This window comes from Rhipicephalus microplus, chromosome 4 (genome assembly GCF_043290135.1).
Source record: "Rhipicephalus microplus isolate Deutch F79 chromosome 4, USDA_Rmic, whole genome shotgun sequence".
NCBI lineage: Eukaryota > Metazoa > Arthropoda > Arachnida > Ixodida > Ixodidae > Rhipicephalus > Rhipicephalus microplus.
Window position 1 is genome coordinate 49,323,779 of NC_134703.1, and position 24,654 is coordinate 49,348,432.

The 24,654-nt window shown below is 44.0% G+C and overlaps 1 protein-coding gene across 8 annotated transcripts in view; it reads right to left on the minus strand.

The window, feature by feature from the left end:
* The window catches only part of LOC142814263 (kin of IRRE-like protein 2), a 102,957-nt gene that overhangs the window by 76,708 nt on the left and 1,595 nt on the right, over positions 1 to 24,654 (minus strand). The window contains exon 1 of one of the 8 annotated variants that reach the window (XM_075892720.1): positions 8,277 to 9,130. The exons of the other annotated variants lie outside the window; for them this stretch is intronic. The gene's annotated coding sequence lies outside the window, so the exon portion shown is untranslated. Of the gene's footprint in view, positions 1 to 8,276; positions 9,131 to 24,654 lie in introns of those variants that run through there. 8 annotated transcript variants of the gene reach the window in all.

Here is a 24,654-nt window from a genome sequence, read left to right on the forward strand (position 1 = left end):
TACCATACCAGTTTTGCAACATGCAATGTGTTCGAAACCACCAGAAAAGCTGCAGAACCATGAAATGTAAATCTTGATATTCATGACATACATGTCATGATTCTCATGTTTTGACTAGTCAAATATGTTCTTCATGCAGTCATGTTATGCCATACCATGTTTGGTATTATTACCATTACTGAAACGGCCAGGAGAGCTAAAGGTTGTAGGCGGCTAGATAGATAGATAGATAGATAGATAGATAGATAGATAGATAGATAGATAGATAGATAGATACGCCCAAAGTCACCGAAGTTTGCTAAGAAATGCTTCACATTTAAAATTAGGTGGACCGATGAGATCAAAACGTTTGCAGGTATAACGTGGTAACGGAAAGTACAAGACCGGGTTGATTGGCGGAACATGGGAGAGGCCTTTGCCATGCAGTGGGCGTAGTCAAGCTGATGATGATGGTGATTATTATTATTATAATGATGATGCGCCAAGGCTCTCATTCAGTAGTATGTTAAATTGTGTGTAAAAGCAATATCGCCAAATGTTGATACACGCATACAGTAATTTACGCATCTACATTCATTTCTGTTGCAGTGCGATCCCATCCACTTGTGTCTGTATGTGCAACGCACAAGCCACATTTCCTATGTTCTGAAATGTACATGTATGCGCGTCGTATACGTACTTTTGTTCAACCTTGTTATGGTTCTGCTTACACATCGCCTGCCACGGTGGTCTAGTGGCTAATGCACTCGGCTGCTGTCCGGCGTGTCGCGGGGTCGAATCCCGGCCGCAGCGGCAGCATTTTCGATGAAGGCGAAAATGCTTCAGGCCCGAGCGCTTAGATTTTTGTGCGAGTGAAATAACCCCAGTTGGTCGAAATTTCCGGAGTCCCTCTACTACGGCACCTCTCATAATCGTATGGCGGTTTGGGGACGTTTAAACCAAATAATTATTCTCATCCTAGTTACATCCACATTTCAAGACGAAACATTTCCTCGTCTGCAAGCTGCCTTCCCTCTCCCCATTCCTTGAGCCACCTCCGAAGCAATATGTCAATGGTGTCCTCTTTCTCAATCTCCAGAGTTCGGATTTTCAGCAATCTGCACTTTGCCAACAACGCGTTCCTGTGCACGAAATACAGGCATGGCGGAGCCCATGAATGCTCTTTTAATGCTATACCACTCGCATAGTGATAACTTTGAAGTTTTTTTTCCCAACCTACGTCGTACAGCTGTCACCTTTTCAAATCAAAATCATTAATCACTTTCTCCACTGAAACTAAAAGAGCTCTTGAATCTGTGTTTCAACAAAGGTATTGTTAACGTTTCCGCATCAGCGCCCATGATTATCTTTTTCTTTTATGGGCACTATAAAACTTTCTCATGAACCAGAATTGCGTTTCGTTATAGCATATCTCTCTTTTGTGCTGGGAACAAACAGACAAAAAAAAGAAAGTGCTGAATATCGGCAAAGCGGAAGCAATTACTTGCCTTTGTGCATTCATCATGTTTGGCTGCTATCGGCGAACGCAATCCGACGCATAGTAAAATCCGGGTCGTGACAAATGGAAGCAGGGCTGACGTGGACGTCAGCGTCAGCGTAAATAATGGCACTGCAACCACGTCGTTCTCGGCGTTTCTCGATCCGCTTGAACGTCCAGCACTCTGCACGTTTCTCTGCAACCCACGCGGAGCGCTATATGTTTGGCTCGACCTAGCTTCGTTACAGTGGGGAGAAATCGGTAGTCACTTCTGCCACGTAGCATGTGTGGACATCATGGTGCCTAGCATATGGAACGAAACAAAAGTAAAAAAAATGCAGCAAGTTTGTTTCTTTTTGTTTTTGTTTTTTTTTTCACTGACATCGGAAGATTAATCGCTGCAACCGAAGTGAAATGGAGGGAAATGGACTTGCTTTACTTTTAGCACTGCTAAGCAATGAGCGTCGCTGTATCCCGAACGTGTGATAACGCGAACAACTTTTCCATGCTTGATGTTACGTGGACATTCACTCACGTACTGACATCCACAGAACGCACAGAATCTCTACGTTCTGTATGTACTGCCCCTCTTTTACTATTTGTGTGCAGTAAAGCTAGTCGTATAATTTTTCCGGAAAGTACGCTCGATGGTGTTTTCATGTAAAAAAAGCAGGTAGTTAAAAGGGAGGGGGGGGGGGTAAGTACGTGAGAACGGGTTAGATTTTGGTTAGTCAGACAGGGCACGGCCGTTTTACTGATTCGCCCAGCAGAAAGGTAAAAGAGAAAATGTTGAAGGAAAATAGTTCAGACAGACCAGTAGTACGTGATTGTCTTTGAGAGCTTGGAAATGAACCTACAAACCTGAAAGAAAATGGCCCCACAGTAGCAGTGCTGTATCATTATTTTGAAAAAGTCGCGTAATATTACTGCGCAACCCTTTCTGTGCTATCCTATAAAAACCCCCTATGTTGAAAATTGATTGGTCTTTATTTTTCTACTCACTCACTAATTTCACAAAGCGAAAGTTCTTCAACCAGCAGGTGGTTAACGCTGGGTAAAAATGAGAAGATATTATAAAAACACAATCACTTGACACTCTCCCATGTAATACCTGAGCGATGATGCCGGAACATAACACTGCTTTTTGTTCATGCACATTGATGAAATATGTGTAAATCCCAAACACCACCGCTATGCGCTAGTACTTTCAAGAGCAGGCAGCCGTTTTCCCTATGGGAATCATTCATGGTTAGCAATAAAGTATGAATGCTTTCCTTTATAGGTTTCGAACAGACTGCGTAAAGAGAGGGATGTTGTGGTATGTGGGTCAGAGGAGCATAGACCAACCGAGTATTCCGAATCAAGGAGCCTGCTTATGGAAAGTGAGTCAAATGCCACCAATGTCTAACGAGGGGTATGCTGTGAGCAATATTGATAGTTAGGCCAGCTTATAGTACATTTTTGTTGAAAATTTGCAATGCTCAAATGGACTGGATGCTCATGTTGCGTTTCTTCCACCATGCGTCCCGTCCACATGAAAGACAGAGAGAAATGAGAAAAGAGGAAGGCAGGTAGGTTAACCAGATGCTAGGATTCGGTATGTTATCCTGCACTGAGGTTGCAGAATAGGGGGTTGAAAGAGAGACCAGGAGATGTAAAAAAATGTATAGGAACAAAACATGGACACACACAGCCCACATGAAAACGATCCACTTAGTGTCGTTCAGACAGGCCAGTAGTTCGCAAGAAGCCCCGTAGCGCTTGCACGGCATTCAACAAAAAAACGCATTGTGAGACTCCGGGGAAAAATATTAGGGCCACATAAAATGACCAGGATAATTAACTACCTCCATTTGTGTCACTCATTTAACGCCCGATGACTACTCGCTGTATTGGCAGGGTGAAACGAGTTCTGGCAGGCGGATGGATGGTTGGATGGATGGATGGATGAATGGATGGATGGATGGATGGATGGATGGATGGATGGATGGATGGATGGATGGATGGATGTATGGATGGATGGATGGATGGATGGATGGATGGATGGATGGACGGACGGACGGACGGACGGACGGACGGACGGACGGACGGACGGACGGCGAATAGATGGACGGATAGACGGATAGACGGATAGATGGATAGATGGATAGATGGATAGATCTCCCATCAAGTCACTCCCGCGCCCTACTGTTGATGGGGTGGGGATACGTCATAAAAAATGTGAATTATTAGTGAAAAGGGCTGCGACATCACAGTGGTTACAATGTTAATATTTGAATATACATTTTCTTTGTCGCAGACGTCGAAGAAAATTTACAGGCGACTGCTCGTCAAATTGTTTCTACAGGGAAATATTTTGAGCTTCACGTAAAGCAGGGATCTAAGTCGTGCTTTCGAGCAGAAATATTACAAGATTCTTTGTTGCACCTTTACATTAGTTACTGAGGCTTCTTTATTTGGTAAGGTTTTTATCATCGATTGAAGTTTGCAATAGTTAATTTATCCCTTCTTCTTCATCACTGTATATATGAAAATGACTACTCCGCCAACTTCTTTTATTTTTCTGTATTTCTTTCTTCTTTTCTGCAGGTCACAGCGCAGTCCGTTCCCAAAAAAGTAAGCTAATGTGTAAGCGGAACGGACAGCGAACAGATGTTCTCGCATGTAGCGGCTGGACAGCCATCAAACAGTCGCGTTTAGTAGTAGTAGTAGTAGTAGTAGTAATTTATTTTTATTTCTTGAAAGGCAAGAAAAAGGATACAGAAGCAAAAGGCGTTTCATACGCCTGACAAAGGCCTCTGCACCTGTAGTTCGTCACAGATGCACTTTTTTTTTTTTTTTTTTTTTGCAGATACAAACAAGCAACAAAAACTAACATGTCATGTACCACATGAGCGCTAACAAAAGAAATACAGGAATAAAAAAAAAAAAACAAGCAACATATAATACACTTAGCATAATACAGATGCAGGAACATAAAATGGATGCATCGTATACCATAATGAACTACTTACTTTCTTAACATTAACATTCTACCTACTCTTTTTACACAATATAGATTAGTGATGATAAGTTATTTCTTTTTTGATCAAAATTTCTTTAACTTGTTTTTTAAATGTCCCTAGGCTGACGTCAAACTGCAAGCCATTTTGGAATTCATTTACTATTCGCGTTGATTGGTAATGCAGTGTTTGCTTTCCGTAATTTGTCCTGGTTCTCGGTAAACGCTGTAAGTTTCTTCTTGCAGGATAACGTTGGTCATTTTCTTTTTGTTTATACCACTTATTTTTGTGTACCTCTTGAAGCAGTTTAAAATAATATATTTGGTTTGCCTTTAAGATTTCATGTTTATCAAAGAGCACTGAAGTGCGCAAACGGTCTATTCTACCCTGGTAATTTTCATAACAGCGAAGTATTTTCTTTTGTAGCATTATAAGTTTGTTATAATTTTTCGCTGTTGTGGTACCCCATACTAGTACGCCGTAACAAAGTCTCGAATAGAATAGGGCATTGTACAAATTTTTCTTCAGCCACTGAGGAATGAGGGAACCAATTCTGTACAGGCATCCTACCGTTCCCGCAAGTTGCCTAACTAAATGATTAACGTGGACATTCCACGTTAAGTCTTCACTGAACCATACCCCCAGAAATTTTTGATGTTTTTCTCGTTTTATGACGTTCCCGTCAAAGCTTATCTTTATGTCATATTTAACATGTTTATTTATTGGGCGAAATATAATATATGTCGTCTTCTTGGCATTTAACTGTAGCTTGTTTTGTTTAAGCCAGTTTGAGAGTGACGTCATATATTCATTTACATTTTTTTCTAGTATTTCTAAGTGATCTGATGTGAAAAATACATTTGTGTCGTCTGCATACATAATAAGCTGTGGTGAGGCGGGTATACATACAATATCATTAACATAAAGCAAAAAGAGCAAAGGACCCAGTATAGAACCCTGCGGAACTCCTTGGGTCAACTGAAGCCGACTTGATGTGGCTGTCTTCATTTGTACTAGTTGGTACCGGTTATGCAAATAGTTTTGTAATAGCTTAAGGGTGACCCCACGTATGCCGTACCGTGATAGTTTCCGTAACAATATATCATAATGTATTGAATCGAAGGCTTTTTTTAAGTCCAAAAATAAACCAAGCGTAAATTTCTTATTTTCCATATTTGTAATTATTTGATCTTTAATAATCGTTAACGCTTGTTCAGTAGACTTGTTTTTCTGAAAACCATACTGACATGTTGTGATGATGCCATACTTATTGAAAAAGGATACCAACCTGTCGTGAATAACGCCTTCAAAAACCTTTGATAATGTCGAGAGTACTGAAACGGGTCTATAATTTGACATATTATTAATGCCACCTCCTTTGTAAATTGGGGTTACCCTTGCAACTTTTAACTGTGCCGGAAACACGCCTGTTTTCAGTACAAGATTTACTATGTAAGCAAGCGCCTCGGATATTAGCGGACATATCAACTTTAGTTCAGCTGCGGTGATTTCGTCTATACCTGGCGTCACATTGCTCTTAAGTTTTTTTATTAGGTTAGCTATCTCAGCACTGTCAGTAGGAAGCATAAAGATTGAATTCTGCATAGCTGTTGTTTCTTCGAAACACGAGTCATCTTCTCTTTCAGAAAAACCACTATACGCGCCCGCATTGACGAAATGACGATTTATAGCATTGGCTAGGTTCTCTCCACGCAGCACCACGTTTTCCTCTTGCATTTCTGTGATGTCATGTCTTGTTTTCTTTCTCCCAGTAAGGGCATCCACTGTTTCCCAGACCCTTCTTGGGTTATCACATATGTTCTGAAATTTTTTCTGATAATATTCTCGTTTAGCCTTTTTTAAGTCTGATGTAAGTGCGTTGCGGTATTTTTTGTACTCGGCAAATGCTTCGGGTTCTCGTAGGCTTAAAAAATTTTTAAAAAGGCCATTTTTTATTTGAATACGTTTATAAAGCGAGCAGTCTATCCAAGGTTTCCGGCAAGTTTTTCTCTTTTGAAAAGAGACTTCTTTCCTAGGAAATGCCGTGTTGTAACAGTGACGTAATGCATTCAAAAAACCATTATAGGCCTCATCAGCATCTTTTATCTTATATATATCATTCCAATCTACTGCTTTGACGAGCTGAAAGAATAAGTTCTTACTTTCACTATTTATGTTGCGTCGGACGAAGGTTTCCTTCTGTTGCTTTTGGTGTTTCAATAACAAGGGTATGTAACAAAAAACTGGCAAATGATCGCTAAGATCACTTGACACGATACCGCTTATGATCTCCGCTGGGTTCGAATTTGTAACGCATATATCGAGTAATGTTGCACTGTCCCTGGTCACTCTGGTAGGGGAACATACATGATTTGCACAACCAAACGCAGAAAGCAGTGTCTCAAAATGTACGGCGGGCGTATCGTTTGCAGCAAGATTGATATTAATGTCCCCCATGATAACATAAGAAGTGTTGTGAAGTAATGGGGAAGATAGGAGTGTGTCTATAAACTCTAAAAAACGTGTTTTGTGCCCTTGAGGCGGCCTATAAATGACAATCGCTACAAGTTTATCAACCTTTATAGCCAAACATTCAAAATCTGTTGTGATTACCGACAGTTCTAGTTTTTCATGGGTATATTTTTCTTTTACATAAATTGCGACTCCGCCTCCTTTTCTGTCCGCGCGGCAAAGATGCTCAGATCGATATCCAGGAAAACTTGGGACATTATTATCATCGGTTAACCACGTTTCAGTGAACATGAGCATATCAAAGTTTATTGCCGCGGTGTCTAGAAAAATGCTTATGTCGTCTATTTTACTTCTAATACTCCTGGCATTCACATGTAAAGCAGAAAGGAAATTTTTATTTTGTGGATAACACGATTTTAAATCAAGAACATTGTAATACTTATGAGTTTCACTGAAAACACTCATAGTGAACAACGAAAAACAACATTGGTACACGCAAGATACACTCAGCAAACTCAGCACATTTTTTCTATGTCATCTTGACAGGTCACATTAACCACAGCAGAAGATTCATCCTTACGGGCAAGCACTCTACCACCAGAAGTCCAGACAAACTTCCATTGTTTTTCCTTTTTCCTTTGGATGGCGGCTGAAAGCAGCGCCTTGTTAGCTTGAGTTAGGTGCTCATTTACAAAAATAGCAGCCCCTGGTCTAAGACCAAGCATTGAAGTGTCTAATCTCCTCTTTCTACATTTAGCCAGAAAATCATTCCTCTTTCCACGCCTGACGAACCGAGCAAGAATGTTCTGAATTGTAGGTTTTGGCGTGCGAACCCAGTGACAAATGTCAATATCTGACGTGTCAACGGTCTCACCCACGCTATCCCCAATCTTTTGAAGAATACTGAGAGCATCACTACCAGGTGGTATGCCTTTAATCTCCAGGTTATTTGAACGCTGATACTGCTCTAGCTCATCACACTTCTTCGACAGGCGCTCATTCTCTGTCTTTAGTTTCCTGTTTTCACTAAGCAGTTCCTTCATTTCCTGCCTTAATGTCCTGATATCTTCTGCGACGTCTTTAACATCATTGCATACATCAGAACAAAAAGACACTCCCTCTTTCAGTTCCTTCATTTCTACCCGGAAATCCCGTTTGAAGTTCTCAAACGCCCTGAACAGGTCACGTAACTCTTTAGAATCTGAAGTATCTTTTCCAGAGCCCTTACTTCCCATTTCCAAAATGTCATGCACAACAACAGCAAAGACGCTATGTTCGGCAGCAGTGCACTCCTATGCCAGAGAAACAAATGGGACTAGCCTCACCTGCAAAAGCAGTAGATTGAGCGTCAGAGGTACGCCTTTCTTGTGCACTGCTGCCGAACTAAGCGAGCCGCAGGATTCCGCCGTCTTTTCTACTGTTCGCCGTCACTCCCTCCGTGTCAGCTGACTTGATAGGCTCATGCGCCGAAATGGCTGCGCAGAAACGCCGAAGCGATGTCCGGGGGCCAGCGTGTCTTGCTTGTTCGTTGAAGAAACGGCAGTATTTCCACGAGGCTCGGTAGGCCGACTTGGCAGGGAAATCTGCAAAAGCAGTAGATTGAGCGTCAGAGGTACGCCTTTCTTGTGCACTGCTGCCGAACTAAGCGAGCCGCAGGATTCCGCCGTCTTTTCTACTGTTCGCCGTCACTCCCTCCGTGTCAGCTGACTTGATAGGCTCATGCGCCGAAATGGCTGCGCAGAAACGCCGAAGCGATGTCCGGGGGCCAGCGTGTCTTGCTTGTTCGTTGAAGAAACGGCAGTATTTCCACGAGGCTCGGTAGGCCGACTTGGCAGGGAAATCTGCAAAAGCAGTAGATTGAGCGTCAGAGGTACGCCTTTCTTGTGCACTGCTGCCGAACTAAGCGAGCCGCAGGATTCCGCCGTCTTTTCTACTGTTCGCCGTCACTCCCTCCGTGTCAGCTGACTTGATAGGCTCATGCGCCGAAATGGCTGCGCAGAAACGCCGAAGCGATGTCCGGGGGCCAGCGTGTCTTGCTTGTTCGTTGAAGAAACGGCAGTATTTCCACGAGGCTCGGTAGGCCGACTTGGCAGGGAAATCTGCAAAAGCAGTAGATTGAGCGTCAGAGGTACGCCTTTCTTGTGCACTGCTGCCGAACTAAGTTTATGCTTGTGTGCGCACGGCTAAAACGCCTACCCACGCACACTCGTAAGCTAAAAACTAAATTCTTCTTGCGCAACTGCGTAGGAGCAAAAGAAAATATTCATCACCGCAGCCATCAGTTCACGAGACGAGCAAAAAAAAAAAAAATAGGTAGCAGTGGTGGCCGTGGTAGAAAACACGATGCAACGAAGCACCGAGACGCGAAAATTGAAGCGAGTGACCCGGCCGGATCCCTCTATCTTCTTTAGGCACGTCAGTCGTGTCTGGTCGACGGCATTATCTCGTGGCAAATGGCCTAGCGCAGTGAGCGAACTAAGAAACCCCGCCCGCTTTCAGTAATCTTTTTTTTTTTCGTTTGTCAGGGCGAAGAGCTTCATGTTGTTTGCTTTTTGCGTGCCTGAACTAACCAGAACTCCTCTCCTCTTTCCTACCTCTTTTCTTTCAACCATTGGCAACGTCTGCATATATACTTTCTTCGCACACCATCGTACGCTTCGCCACCTTCGTATCACTCCTTCACATTTGTCTTATTTTTGCCATTGCCCCGCCGCGGTGGTCTAGTGGCTAAGGTACTCGGCTGCTGAACCGCAGGGCGCGGGTTCGAATCCCGGCTGCGGCGGCTGCACTTCCGATGGAGGCGGAAATAATGTAGGCCCGTGTGCTCAGATTTGGGTGCACGTTTAAGAACCCCAGGTGGTCTAAATTTCCGGAGCCCTCCACTACGGCGTCTCTCATAATCATATAGTGGTTTTGGGACGTTAAACCCCACAAATCATCATCATCGTTATTTTTGCCATTCAGCACATTTCTTTTTCTATTTCCGCGTCACTAAGGGTTTGCTTATAGAATTAAAAGGCATTTCTTTAACGTCGTCCGTATATCCAGCGTCTTTCACTCCGCCCTTTTCTTTCCATGTCCTTTACAAAGAACTGAACCTTACGCAACTTTCTCTCTCATTCTCTCTTTCACTATCTCTCTCTCTCTATCTAAGGACATGTCTCTCTAACAGCGTGTCAGTTTTGCTGGCCAGCCACAGTGGGCAGTAATGGAGTACAAGGGGACAGACTCAGGAACGGGGAGCTTAAGAAAGCAGAGCTGATAGCTCTCCGCTTTTCGCTTCTTCGGCGATCTGTGCTTTTGCTCGACCCTCCGCGTTTGTCCGGTGCCGCATGTTTTATCAATGGCTTAGAGAATGCTCGCTGATGCCCGTGTCCCGGGGCGCGCATTTGCTGGAGCACGTAGTATACATACATACGTACGTACGACCAAGGGGTTCGGGCCGCTGCCGAGGCGCGAGCTTCCAAGACCGTGGCTAACGAAGCACGTCTAAGGTTACACGTCGGACGTGCTGTTCTTCGTGCCCGAGGACGCCCGCTGGATCGGACCTCGCGTGCTGTAACAGCTTGGTTTCAACGAGGCTCGGCGGTGTTAACAGCAAGAGACAAAAATGGAGTGCGTGAAAAATAACGCGACCGCGTGCATTTTTTTTCTTTCTTCGCTCTTGGGATAACTTTAGCGAGAAAAAAGAATACACTGACTCACGCTATCAAGGGGGAATGCCCCGCACTAAAAAGAACACAACATGCTGGAAGGAGGGAGGCGTATTGCTAAAAGAAGGCGGTGGCACCTCGGCGCTTGACGCGTCGGCGAAGACGCTCATCCCTCCCTAACGATGCCGTAAAGAAGAAAGCTCATTGATAATGCACAGCGTTTGCGCCGGAATCAGTACACGGGCGCAGCCATGATTCAGACTTCGAGGCTCCACCTGTGCTCTATTTTGTCGCTTTGTAAGTTTATCGGTCCTGTTTCGCAGAACCCGGCTTCAATCGACCCGGGCTGTTAGAGTAAGACATTGTAGACTGTGAAATGAAGGAAAGAATGTGTCGACCCTTGCATGTCTCACTTTTATTCCCTTGAGTGCTTCTGAATGGTTTCGGATAATAATGAACGCTTGAACATGCCAAATAAAGCAGCATGTCGTAATGATATATTAAGCACTGCAGCATTTGACATTGAGAGAAGGCTAATGAGAAAAAGGGAAGTATATAAAAATTATAACCGCAAAGATCTACATTGTCCTATGTGGTCATTTATTTTAAACGATGTGCTTTAGTAGACACTGACTTGGCTAAAAAACAATTTTTTGTTACAAATTGTATCCTATGCGTCAGTTTTGAGTCTATATAGTGCATGTATGTAACGACATTATTATATAGTTTGTAAGTATGGGAAGACACGAATGTAACTTCGTCTTTGTGCATTGTAACTCTGAAACAGCTTACTTATATGTTTTAATGCTTAACACGTTCAACGTAACATTTATTCGGCAAAAGTTACTTAGCACAGTTAGAATCTACGCAGCAATATCTTAAATAGACAAAGAGATAAAAAGACAGCGAACTTGTCAAATAATTTTGAACTTTAATACTTTTATTTTCTGTTTGGTGCCTCAGGTGCAAAATAGTAAATAAAAAGAAGGGGACAGTAAAGAATATACATTTAAACCTACAATATATAGAAACTCAATAGCCTACCTCTATCAAAAGTTGTGCCCAGCCTCCCGCTACGACGCAAGAGATCCTAGGCGTTCTCAGGCACAACACTCGCCACGGGCCAAAGCAAAGTAGACCTCGAAAAATACACACATGTGCAACACAGGCCGAAAAATTCCTGACGTTGCACGGAGGCGTCTTAGCCGGCACGCACTGCTGCGTCTGAGTTTTTGTTCCTGCGAACCAACAGCCTGAGCTAAGCATTTGTTGGAGGCACACCACGGAGCGCTTTCTCCAGTGGCCCTCGGGAGTGTAATAAAAGCGACACTCGCTGCTTGCCAGCGCATTATATCGCGAATTTTCACAAAGCGTAAAAATACCTGGTATTAAATAAATCTTCCCGTCCGACCATATAGGAAGAGAGCGAAGATAGTTTTTTAACTGAAGTAAATATGTGGTTTGTATGCTTTACACTGAAAAGAATGCCTACGCAATAGAAAAACTAAAAAAGAAACCATATTGCTGCAGAAAAACACAACAAGAAGTATAACAACAAAACACAAGCTTTAAATACACTCGGGTAGATATTGGTTGGGAACATGGTCCGAGAGTTTGTTTTATTTCAGAAGGTTGTGTACAATATTGCAAGCGTTGCAAATAACGCTGTTCTTAGCTCTGCAAAACTACAACGCTCGTGTAAAAGAAACGCAATAGTTCCTTTGCTTCGAACCCTTCTTATCAAAGACTATAGGTCATTCCGATAAGAAAGGAGCACGCCTTCGTAAATTAAACCTTTAGGAATCGCGTTGCGACGGGATCAGGCGAGAAGTACGAAGTGGTAAGAGAACTATGGATAAGAACGCTGTTTTAGGAAGACACTGTGTTCTCAATTGCATGATGTAACTTTGCACACGAGTGCGAAGCGCTTCTTGCCATTTCAGTAAGGCATAGTACATCGCATAGTCATATAAAATAGCTGTGGCTTCACAGTGACGCTGATTATCCCCAACGTTCCTCAACACTTTATGGTATTTTGCCCAGCATTCCTTGAACCCTCTTCTTTCTGCTTGCCTCTTTCCCCATCCCATTGTAAGGTAGCATGTAAAACTTGTGATGGACCAGTTAGTATGCATCCTACATTTAGTAAATCAGACGCAGAGTGGAACGAAAGAAGGCACATCCTGCATACTTTTTTTTTCTATAGCCATGAAAATCTATAGTCATCTATAGTCACGAAAGAAAAAAAAAAACGTAGAACAGAAATGAAATCAAGGGTTCATAGAAAACTCTCCTTGTCGTGAATGCTCGTAGTCAAACGTAGAAGTAAGACATTGACCAAATAGAAAAAAAGAACGTTAATAAAATGAAAGCACGTTTCGGCACACGTGGGGACTTTGTTCACAATGAGCAATAAAATGCAAAAGTTTCCTCAAGCGATAACTCGAAAGTACACTCTTGCATATCCTATGCGCTTGCGAAAAATTGCTTGCGCTCAGGTGGAGGGTCCAGGTGCAAATCATGTCTATTTTAAGCACACTGACGAAAACATCGCTAAAGAACGTGCTATATATACATAGGCCTAGCATTTTTACATTTTGATTGGTCACGATTGCATGTTGCGAACCATCAGAGATATGCCCTTTGATCATTACAGATGTTCAGTCAACATAAAAGAAATGAAGTGAGAGACTCGGGTGAAGTATAGGACAAAAAAGACTCTTGGTCGAGGTTTTTAGGGAAACGTTGGTGCATGGTGAATTATGATTGATATGTGGGGTTTACTGTCCCAACACCGCCATATAATTATGAGACACGCCATAGTGGAGAGCTCCGGAAATTTCGACCGCCTGGAGTTCTTTAACGTGCCCACAAATCTGGGCACACGGGCCTACAGCATTTTCGCCTCCATCAGAAATGCAGCTGCCGCAGCCGGCATTCGATCACGCGACCTGCGGGTCAGCAGCCGAGTACCTTAGTCAATAGAACACCACGGTGGGGCAACACGGTGAATTATAGCCAAAGCGCTACTGGTGCCCTACCGCGGTGGTCTAGTCGTTAAGGTACTCGGCTGCTGACATACAGGTCGCGGGATTGAATCCCGGCTGTGGCGGCTGCATTTTTGATAAAAGCGAAAGCGCTGTAGGCCCGTGTGTTCGGATTTGGGTGCACGTTAAAAAACCCCAGGTGGTCGAAATTACCGGAGCCTTACATTACGGCGTCTCTTATAATCATATGTTGGATTTAGGATGGTAAACCCCACATATCCATCGAAAGTGTTACTGGTCTCGTACTGCGGAAAACGATGAGCCATTGTTCCGAAGGCCTTCATGCAGCGCTGTTTCCTGAGCTGCCTCGATGTCGCGGAATCCGAAAGGGACCCTCATAAAAGAAGAGAACAAAAATAGGGAGAAAATGGTGGTGTAGAATTTCGAGACGGAGACAAAAATGCGAGCACTGCGAGAAAATGCATAGTTGTTTGCACACAAGGAGGTCGACACGATCTTGGCGCAGGAAACACACCGTCAGGCTGCTATAAATGACAGACCGCAGGGCCTTCATGAATGCGTGGTATTCTTGCGACTGCGAGAACCTACGAATGCGAAGGAAATAGGAAATATGCGACGATGCATGGCGACTACATGTAAAAAAAGGGTAGTGTAAGGGAAGTGAGAAGAACACAAATGCGAGGGAAGCGAAAAGAGAGTGGAAGAGAGCACAAAAAAAAAGAAGAGAGCAGAAATGCGTGTCTCATATATAAGGCACGGAATGAATCGAAAGAAGCGTCTTTTTCAAAGCGCGAATGCTCCTGTATGGGTGCGAGAGCCCGCGGAATATCCTTGCTAGGCTAGCGATGAAATATAGTCGTCGGCAGCGGTAAAGATAAGACCGAGCGAAGCACCGCCCTTCTTTTTCTTCGCTTCTGTGTTGTGCTAAGTTCCTCCCATTTTCTTCTTCGTTCTACGTCATCTTCCTTATATATTTGCTTTCTAATTCGTCCATGCTCTCTCTTCTTTCCTTTCTATCTCACTGTTCCGTATTTCTTCGCCCTAGGTCCGAGTTCACAGCGACATGCGAAATGCACCGTTCCATTTGTTCTCGTCGCTTGGGCTACTTTTATTCGACTCATTCCTCCAAGCTTCTTTCTCTCCTAACTTCCGTTGTTTTCTTTTTATTTTGATTTGCTTCCCCACATGCATGAGCTTTATTTATTTATTTATCTATTTATTTATCTATTTATTTATTAGGCCATCCTTCGTAAACACCCTTCAGACTCGGCGTCCCCTTTTCTCCGACGAGACGAGACGTAGTCGCAATGACAAAAAGCACCAAGTTTCTTTTCTCTCCCATACTTTCGGTTTCTATTTGTCTGGTGTTGGAACTAAACTGAACTTCAATCAAAGCAAGGTTTGATTTAGTTTCCATGCCTAAGTACAACGTGTAACTAAGGACTCCAACACGCTTCCACGAGCCGCATTTTCTCGCTCGCAGGTTCACTCGTCGTATTCAACTTTGCTGTCCTGGAATTCAGTGTTACCTATGTGAATACGCATTAGACCATTTCAGCCCAGGCCCATTCTTGTAAACAAACAAAAAAACGCCATGAGTTACAAAGCCTCTATCGTGAACGACATTGCTTTACCGAAGCGAAACTGTATACGACGAGAAAAGAGTAGTGAGTTCGATTTGTGGTTTTACGTAGTCGAGAGTTCGACGGAATGCCGTCTGGTCAGGTAAAGGCATTGTTGAAAAAACACGTCACTGACCAATGTCAAACAAAACAATGACGTTTCGGGACCCGTACGGGTCCCTTGTTCACAAACTTGCATTCTAAAGCTTACCTAAAGCTTGTTCACAAACTTGCATTCTAAAGCACTAAAGCTTACCTTTCTAAAGTTGTGAACAAGGGACCCGTACGGGTCCCGAAACGTCATTGTTTTGTTTGACATTGGTCAGTGACCTGTTTTTTCAACGATTTGTGGTTTTATATTGACAACTTAAGAAACATACGGAAGTCGGAGAAGACGCTACTGTAGCCACTCTGTATACGCAAGGACATAATGACGTTTTAATAGGCGTTTGTATGGTAACCTCCTTCGTCTTGTGGCTTTGCAGAAATAAAAGTACTGCATATAATTGCAGGGTACAAATGGCTGGAATCTTGTGCATGCACAGTGTTCAACGCAGTGCCTGGACGCGACCACAAATTGTGTGAACTCTTTCTCTTTTCTCCATGCATGTATATCTTCCTTTTACCGCAATGGTTGAATGATTGCAAACCAGCTTTTCTAGTTAAACTGCCTTACCTTTCTAAAGCTTTGGTGTCTCTGTTTCTCTGTAGTTGTTTTTTTTTTCATCCATCTCAAAAGCCCTTTCAGGTCGTGCGTCACCATGAATATACATAGTCATGCGAATACAGGTTTCACAACATTGTAGCAGGATATAGCTTATAGTTGTTTTTTGTTTTTTTGTTATACGATAGACCGATGCCTTAGATAGGCTCATTATTACTGAAAGTCACAAACATCTTCCACACAAATTCGCAATTCCCTCCCTTTGCAGAAGTGCGCGTAGCTTTGCAAAGGAATGTAAAGAATCAACCAAGACAAGACTTACATTGTATATGGAGGCAGAAAGAGAGAGTAACTAAATTGTACGTAATTGCTTCTGGGTTAATTTAAGTAGCGCGCCTAAATCCCTAACGGCAGTATAGATATAGCCGCAAGCAGATGCAGCTGCACCCTGGAAACTCACTGTGTGGCATAGGGCGTGGGCTGTGGTTGCCGAATCGAATAATATTTCCATGGGTAAAAGTGTGCGCAGAGCACGGGTAAAGTAATAGGATGAAAGTAAAACAAGAAGAGGGAGAGAGGATAGGTGAGGATGCTTACATGTTTAGAAAAACCGGCGCGTTACTTTACTCTGGGTAACATGATGGGTGAGCTTGGAAGTTATAATAGTAAAGATAGTAAGCAAAAGTTGAAGCGGGGCGAGGGAAAGCGATGGTAGGTGACGTGAACCAATTGGAGGTGACGTGCAAAGCACGGAAGCATCAAAAGAAAGAAAGTGCCGTTCTGCATTTGCGGTTGTGCGTTTAGACGATGGCCTTGAAGAAACGAGACCCTGCCGCGGTGGTCTAGTGGCTAAGATACTCGGCTCCTAAATCCCTGACCCGCAGGTTGCGGGATCGAATCCTGGCTGTGGTGGCTGCATTTTCGATGGAGGCGAAAAGGCTGCAGGCCCGCGTGTGCTCAGATTTGAGTGCACTTTCAGGAACCCCAGGTATTCGAAATTTCCAGAGCCCTCCACTACGGCGCCTCTACTAATCGTATGGTGGTTATGAGGTGTTAAACTCCACATATTATTGAAGAGACGAGAGAAACAAACGAACAAACAAACCAGCAAAAGACTGAGTTACACCTGTTTGCCAGAATGTAGAGCTCCATCTTTCATGCTTAATTCCTCGATAAGATACCCTGATCATTTCAAACGTCATTCTACGGATGGTTCCATATCCTTGAGCAGGGAATTCCAGCGCAGGGTTCGTATTTGCGGTAACTCTCGCGAGCGGGTTACCACTAACCAGTTGCACGTTTGTGAAAAAAAATAGAAAGTGATTGAATGGTCACTTTCAAACAAATGCTGGGAAGAAAGCACCCGAGTTCAATACATAAATCCCAAATTAAACACATCCTCGTTGAAAAAAAAAAGGAAAAAGAAAACGTAATCTTCACAGACAGTGTGAGCGATAATTTCCTAACCCTGTCTAGCGTGGTACAGGAGTTCGATAATCGACTCTGAAAATGAACACGTATTGTGGGCGGGTCAGTCTGCCGTCTCCCAAAGTGGGTGGTCACTTCGTTTCCGTCACTAAAGGTGCGATGAACCCCAGACAGGCGCCCGCGGGCCCGTAGGTCCTGGACACGCGCCATCGGTCAGCCGGGATAGAGCGTCCCTGCAAGCGGAGAGCGTGCCAACAGCGCGTTGTAGCATCGAGTGCGCCCAGGGGAGCTGTAAATCGACGCTCGGGAGCAGTCATGAACCGGCCCTCCGTGTCCCTGCCGGCAGTGCCTATTCATTTCCCGCGCTAACAAAGCCGGTCTCATCTCTCAATCGATTCTTCTCCTTTGCTTCTTGTACATTCATTTCATCCCTCTACTCGCTTCCGAACGTCGGTATTCCAGCATTCAGAAAGTCAGCTGTCACGGCATGAAAAATAGCCGGTTGCGCACGCCCACGTCTTATTGTGAAAGGGAGAATCGGGATGCACACGTACTATCCCCAGCGGGTCGTCAATTGTGCATAAGAGAAGCCCGTCGCGGTATTATACGACGCTACCGCGCAAGCGATGCTGTCTGGAACACTCGCGGAGCAAACGTGCTGTACCTTTCTGACACATCGACCTGGAGGGGGATGCGGGTTTTCGTATTTGAACGCGTGGTTTCAGGGCACGAAAAAAAATTAATTGGTCGTCATGCGAGTAGAGAAGACGTGAGCGTCCCTGTGCATGTTATGCCTTGATATTAGCTTTTTATACGGCTTTTCTGGTCTCCGCCCACCCCACTATTCATTTTATCTTTTTCTCAGTTAGTTTGTGAAGTGCAGAGCTGAATTTTGTGGCTGAAAACAAAGATTTCGGAAATTCAACGCTGTACACCTTAATTTCTCATCAGAACTGTCTGTATACTTATTGTTCGAGTACCTGTATGATATTGACTGCGATTAACGGTTGGAGCCAATTTTGATTGTAATGCCAAAACCATATTTTATTTGGACAGCTGTAAGAACATTGAATACAACACTTCCGAGCCTCTGCCTGAGCTCCTATTCTTACATTCACACATGCACGCACACGCGAAACCGTGCACACACACACACACACACACACACACACACACACACACACACACACACACACACACACACACATACACACACACGCACACACACACACACACACACACACACACACGCACACACGCACACACGCACACACGCACACACGCACACACACACACACACACACACACACACACACACACACACACACACACACACACACACACACACACACACACACACACACACACACAGAGAGAGAGAGAGAGAGAGAGAGAGAGAGAGAGAGAGAGAGAGAGATTACAGCTGAAATCATCCACGCATGCACAAGCGGTAAGATGAGTACTTTTGCGTTGCTCTAAAGTTGATGTGAGTGTGTGCGTTTTGTGAGCTCTAAAGTTACTGCACACAGTCACTGTGCACGTGTCGCAGCCTTAATGAGCAGTGCTGCGGTGCTGCAGAGAGCACGTGCCCTGGCTCTGTATATACAAATGCCACGAATAGTCGAGGGGCTATGGCTTTCGCTGACACAGCGTAGTCGGGTATATATTCAATTGACGTCCCAAGTAGGGATACTGGCTCGAGGACGATTCAGTAAACGTTGGTCAAAATTTTCAGGTCTGAGACAGTTGCTTTTGTTGTATTGATGTACACCGGCCGAGAAAATGTCAAGGTGTGCAAGCATGTACCAGAGAATCAAATTGCATTACTGATGACGGTCGCGAGGGAACAAGCGTCGGTTCTCAATGCCCATATTTTGCACTAATTCCCCGATTGTTTATAGTACTAAAGTAGCAAAATCGTGCAGGTGAATGTGGTCCACAAACGATAAGAGTTGTGTTGTTAAACAGGCATATACAGTAAGGGCGGTGATTACTGGGCGAGTTTGTAGAAAGGAGTTCTGGCATGATTTCAGCGCACATCGAACGGCCGAGGAATAAAGTAAATATACGAACAAGCACTGCAATTAATACATAATGAGCCATAAGAGGGCGCGTGTGTGTGTTTTAGGCATACAGACTTGTCATTGAAAATGCGATCACAGTCAAGCTCCTTTCCTCTTCGCACTAACTTTGTATCGAGATGGAAATATTTGTCGCAGCTAAAGCGACATAAAAGAAATAAGTAAGGAGAACTCGTTATACTATAACTGTTTAACTATTGATATTAGAGCAGTTGTTTTAGTGTCTGTAAGAGCATCTTTCTCCTTGCACCTTCTAGCAGTTTGCCTTGCGAGGATTTCGCATGTCTTCGAGAAATCTATTGAGATACTTTCTAAGGTTCATGACAGCTCTATTTAGGAACAAATTTGAAGTCGTTTATCACAAACACACGTTGATCGTTCCTTTGATTTCCTTCTAATTATAACCCATAGGGATTAATGTACTGCTAGAACAAATTGTTCAACTTCTCCAGGGGATACCTCCCGCAAGGGAACAAATTCGGTAAGAGTGAAGTTCATGCTGTTTCAGTGAAGAATGAAGAAACATTTACTGTGACTGCTGTCATAGCGCGGTCGTACATAAATGGCTACCGACGTTCTGCTGACTTCCACTTGAAGACGAGCTCTTGCTAATCAACAACGTTAGGGCTGTGTATAATAAGTAATTCTTTTATCGTAACCTGATTAACCCGCGCCCCCTATCATGCACGCAAACTCACCTCGGTGGTATAGTGTTTATAGCACCGAGACTGATAACTGGAAAGTCGTGGAAGTAAATCCCATCCGTGGCTGTCACATTTTTGCAGACGAAAATGCTAGAGGTGCGTGTACTTAGATTTAGGTGGACGTTTAATACCGCCAAGTAGTTAAAACTCCCGAAGTCCTCTACTGCGGCATCCTTCATATGTATACGTGGTTTTTGGACGGAATATCCCAACTATAATTATTATTATTATGGTGTATGTGAAGGATGCGCTTCTAAACGTCACTATACCAGACGTTTTGATATCTCCACAACTTAAATAACTTTTCCACGTGTTTCGTTATCTGTACAGTTGAAAAATTTTTATGGTTGTGTACCCGCACTGTCTCAAGTCGTGCATATTTGAGTGTTGAGCAATGCCTTAACGCCGTCGATGACAAAAAACAGCACAACACGAGATGCAGCACAAGCGACGGAACGCACAGCACCATCATGAACCCAAAGGACAGGCGTGAACACAGTACAAAGGAATGAATGCACAAGACAGGAGTGATCGCAGAGGACGAGTGCTGTCCTGTGTGTTCCTTCTGGTTTTGTGCCGTTTTGGCCCAACTTCAAACTCATGGCCAACGAGCCAAACAAGTCAGGTGCGTAGCCAGGGGGTCGCACACCAGGTCTGGGCCCCGAACTACCCCCTCTCCTCAAAATTTTTATTCGTCGTGGCATACAAAGCGAAAAACGGCCACTTTAAGTGCCCTACCTCCACCCATTCTGAAAAAAAGTTTCTTGCAACCCTCTTGGAACGAGCCGCAATTTCGTGAGCTAATGAGGACTACGCAAACTTTCAGTTGTATACAAGTGGCGTCTAATGAGTGTGTCTGCGCAGGAACTGTCTGCTCTGTGGTCTTTCCCCTGTTCACCCATCATCTTTAACTGGGGTTCAATGCGAACAGCGGGCGCACGGGCTGGTGGCGGTTGCGGCGAGCAAGTGGAAGCGATGGCGCGCGTCACAACCACTTTTCCCGATCTGCGATCCCGTGTGCGAAGTGCTCATTAAGCCGGCCGAGAGGTCGATGAGCCAGGCAAGCATGAACGCTCGCGCTCCGGGTGAGAGGAGCCTTGATGGTAGGGCCAGCCAACGCTTCTGCTTTGCTGCTATCCCGTTATCCCCCAAGCAGACTGCACGTTTATGCGGCATTGCCTAACGGCGCAGCCTGCTGCTCACCCCCGTTAAGTTTATTTTCTCGCCCTCAACACTAGTGTGAAAGAAGCAAAGCTCCGAACTCATTAGAGAATGCATGCATGTTCTTAGTGCCGAGCTGTGACGTATAGTCTGATGTTTAGCAACAAAAAAAGAGAGGGGACGGGTGCGATGTAGGCGTTCGTACGCATTAAGCACAACGTATTTTTTACGAATTGATTCTATAGGGTCACCGTGTTGAAGTGCTAACCTGGCCGCCTTGTGTTCTGCCGTGGTGTAACGTTACGGTGCTCGGCTGCAGCGCCGCAAGTCACTGGTTCGAATCCGGCCGTGGCGGTCATATTTTGATACACGCGAAACACGAGAGGCCCATGCACTGTGCGATGTTAGTGCTCGTTAAAGAGCACCGGAGAGTCAAAACTTGCAGAGCATTATCCTACAGCGTGCCTCATAATTAGGGCATCAGTTTCGGACGTAAAACTGCGGATAATATTTTATGATTAGTAACCTTGCCGTTTTGTATACTGAACAACTAAGCGAACAGTGCTATGGTACGTATGGAACTAGTTGGTTTATTGCATTCGATGGTTCCTGACCTTATATGTTCGCATTGGGATGTACGACGTAAGAAAAAAAAATTCGTTTAACAGCGCAAGGTGTTGGCACCCACATGCTTTACGTAGAATTGTATTTTGCTGGATGAACAGTCTTCGTTCTATTCTTCCACCCTCCACCTTTTAGGTGCAGTACTAAAGCTTAATCTCCCTGCCACTTCTCTTGGTATCTTTCTACCTTTCTCTCTATTGCTGCGTAAAATTACATATCCGAACCTAACTTTCGAAGTAGCTTGCGAATATTCTGTTACTTTGTTGAGAGTGGCCATCTTTCGAGATTACTTGTGTATTGTGATGGTGGTCATTGTTTCATATTGCTGTTACGACAAAACTGCACGAAGTGAACGTCGTGAACTACGGGCTATGATGCTCTCGTACACTTTTAGGCTGGTTATTCGAATGAATTCAGTTATGCTCACATGTTGGTGATGCTGACTTCACTCTGTTGTCATCAATTTTCGAGAACAAAAAGAATGGGTACAGCGTTTGCAGCATACGGAGTGTGCGTGATAAACGCTGCTCTGTTGATCATGCCCCGTAAAAACGCTATCAAAAAAGGCGTGAAGATGCGGTAATCTGGTATATTTTTGCCGATATGTTATAATATTGCGTTAAAAAACAGAAAACACTTCTTTAAAAGTAGAACGGGATGGCATTATCAGGTTTTCTACTCCTAAATCATATGACCTACCGTTGGGCATGGGTGCATGACTTTATAAATTGATAGATGAAACTGTCCTTTCTAGGAAATGTTCATTTCGTTCCTTATATTAGAATGGGGTGTAAATTACTCTGAAGATTCATACTATGCGAGAAAAAAAAAAGAATGAGACAAGTTCCAGCTATTGCCTCTTAAAAAAGTTACCAGGCTTAGCATCAAAGTTATGCAAACAGAATACGATAGAAAGAAACAAAGAAAAAGAAAAGAACTGTGGAGAAAAGCGCACCACAATACGCCAAACACCACGAAGAGCTTTGATACCAGGTATCAAGAGGCTATATCCGTGACCCAAGAGAACAACGGCAAAGCTTTGCGATTCCCATCTAAACTTGAAACGTAATTTTATAGAAGTAAGAAATCAAACCTTCGTTTGAGTAAAATTAAGCTTTTGGTGGGACCTGCTCAGCATCACAAAGTAACAGCAACATGAAAAACAAGCTTTGGAATGGTTATTGCCAAAACTAATTGTTCTAGCTAAAAAAAAAAGAAAGAGAAAGGCATCGAATGCACGTATTTGGCACACCCTTGTATATATTGCCCTCTTTCGCTCTTACTGTCCCCTCCCCAAAGGCGTTTGGTTGTCAAGTAGACGTTTTCATGGTTACCTTCTTTGTCTGCCATACGTGTGCGTACGGGGAGGGGGGTGACTCTCCCCCCTAGTCGCCTAAAAAGGGGCGTAAAGTCAGTGCCCCACACTGGCATAGCAGGGAGGGAGTGCTGCGACTCGGGGGGGGGGGGGCTGAAGGGGGGAGCCTACGCCTATGTCGTCTGCTGTAATCTTGTTACTTGAACGAGAAACTGCAATGGTCCTTTCTCGATAATAAATGCACTGTTACGCGTTTGTTTGTACAAAATGAAAAAAAAAATCTATATAAATATTTTCTACTCTTCCGCCATGTTTTGAATATACTCTTTCTGCCACGACTTGAATCAGATTGCGTGTGCAAAAAAAAAAGCGAAACAACAAATAATTTATCGATTATCGTGTTTCAAAACGAATAACACGGTACTTTTCCTGCTCTATCTCTCAAACCGTTTATTGATTTCCACGTAACCTCGTTATGCACGGGTGCCCGGTCGGCTTCCTAATGATGCCCAACAAGATCGATTGCCGGCCGTCCGCTTTTAGACATGCACAGGTCACTCGGCGAAAGCCTTAATGAATTCCATGTTCATGTCATTTCGCGGTATTGTTCTCGAAGGAGTACAGACTTCATTGAAGCGCGGCCCATGTACTACAGTATAATCAACTTATCGCTCAGAAAATGCTGTCCACTTTTGTCTTAAGTGAGCTCTTCTTGTTCAGTGAGACCTTGAGGGACCACCGCGGTGGACCAGTGGTCATGGTGCTCGGATGCTGACCCGCAAGTCGCGGGCTTTATAACTGCCACCACGGTCGCATTTCGGGGGAGGCGAAACGTGGTGGGCGTCCGTGTAATTTACGATGCCAGTTAACGTTAAAGACTACTAAACTGTGAAAATTTCCAGAGCCCTTTACTACGGCGTCCATAATAATCACACAGTGATTTTAATTTTTTGAATGTAATGTCGATTGCTTGAGGATTACGTTTTGGAAATTAGACACATTTCCAGACAGCCGATCATAAGTCGCACCTGAAGAAGTTCAACATGTCTCAAGTGCAGAATCGCGCATCTGCAGCCCAGTCCCCAATGAGTAAACGCGATATAAATACGCGTTGCATGGATGAAATCGTAATCTTCCTGCTTATTGTTCTCTTTTTATTCCCTCTTATCCTGCGTACGGCAGCAAGCCGAAAGCTAGCCTCGTTTACCGCCCTCACTTTCATCTTTATCGTCTCTTTCTTTTTCTAAACGAACACTGTTAACCACAAATATTTCCTTTACTATATTTATATATAAAAGTTTTGGCTTGCAAATTGTTTTACTCTACATGTCACAGCGAAATATTTCTGAATTCTCGCTGGAGTTGCTGGTTTCACCGTACACAGAATAAGTGCTTAAAGTGAAGCTGCTCTCTAACCCCCCCCCCCCCCCCCCCCACCGAAAA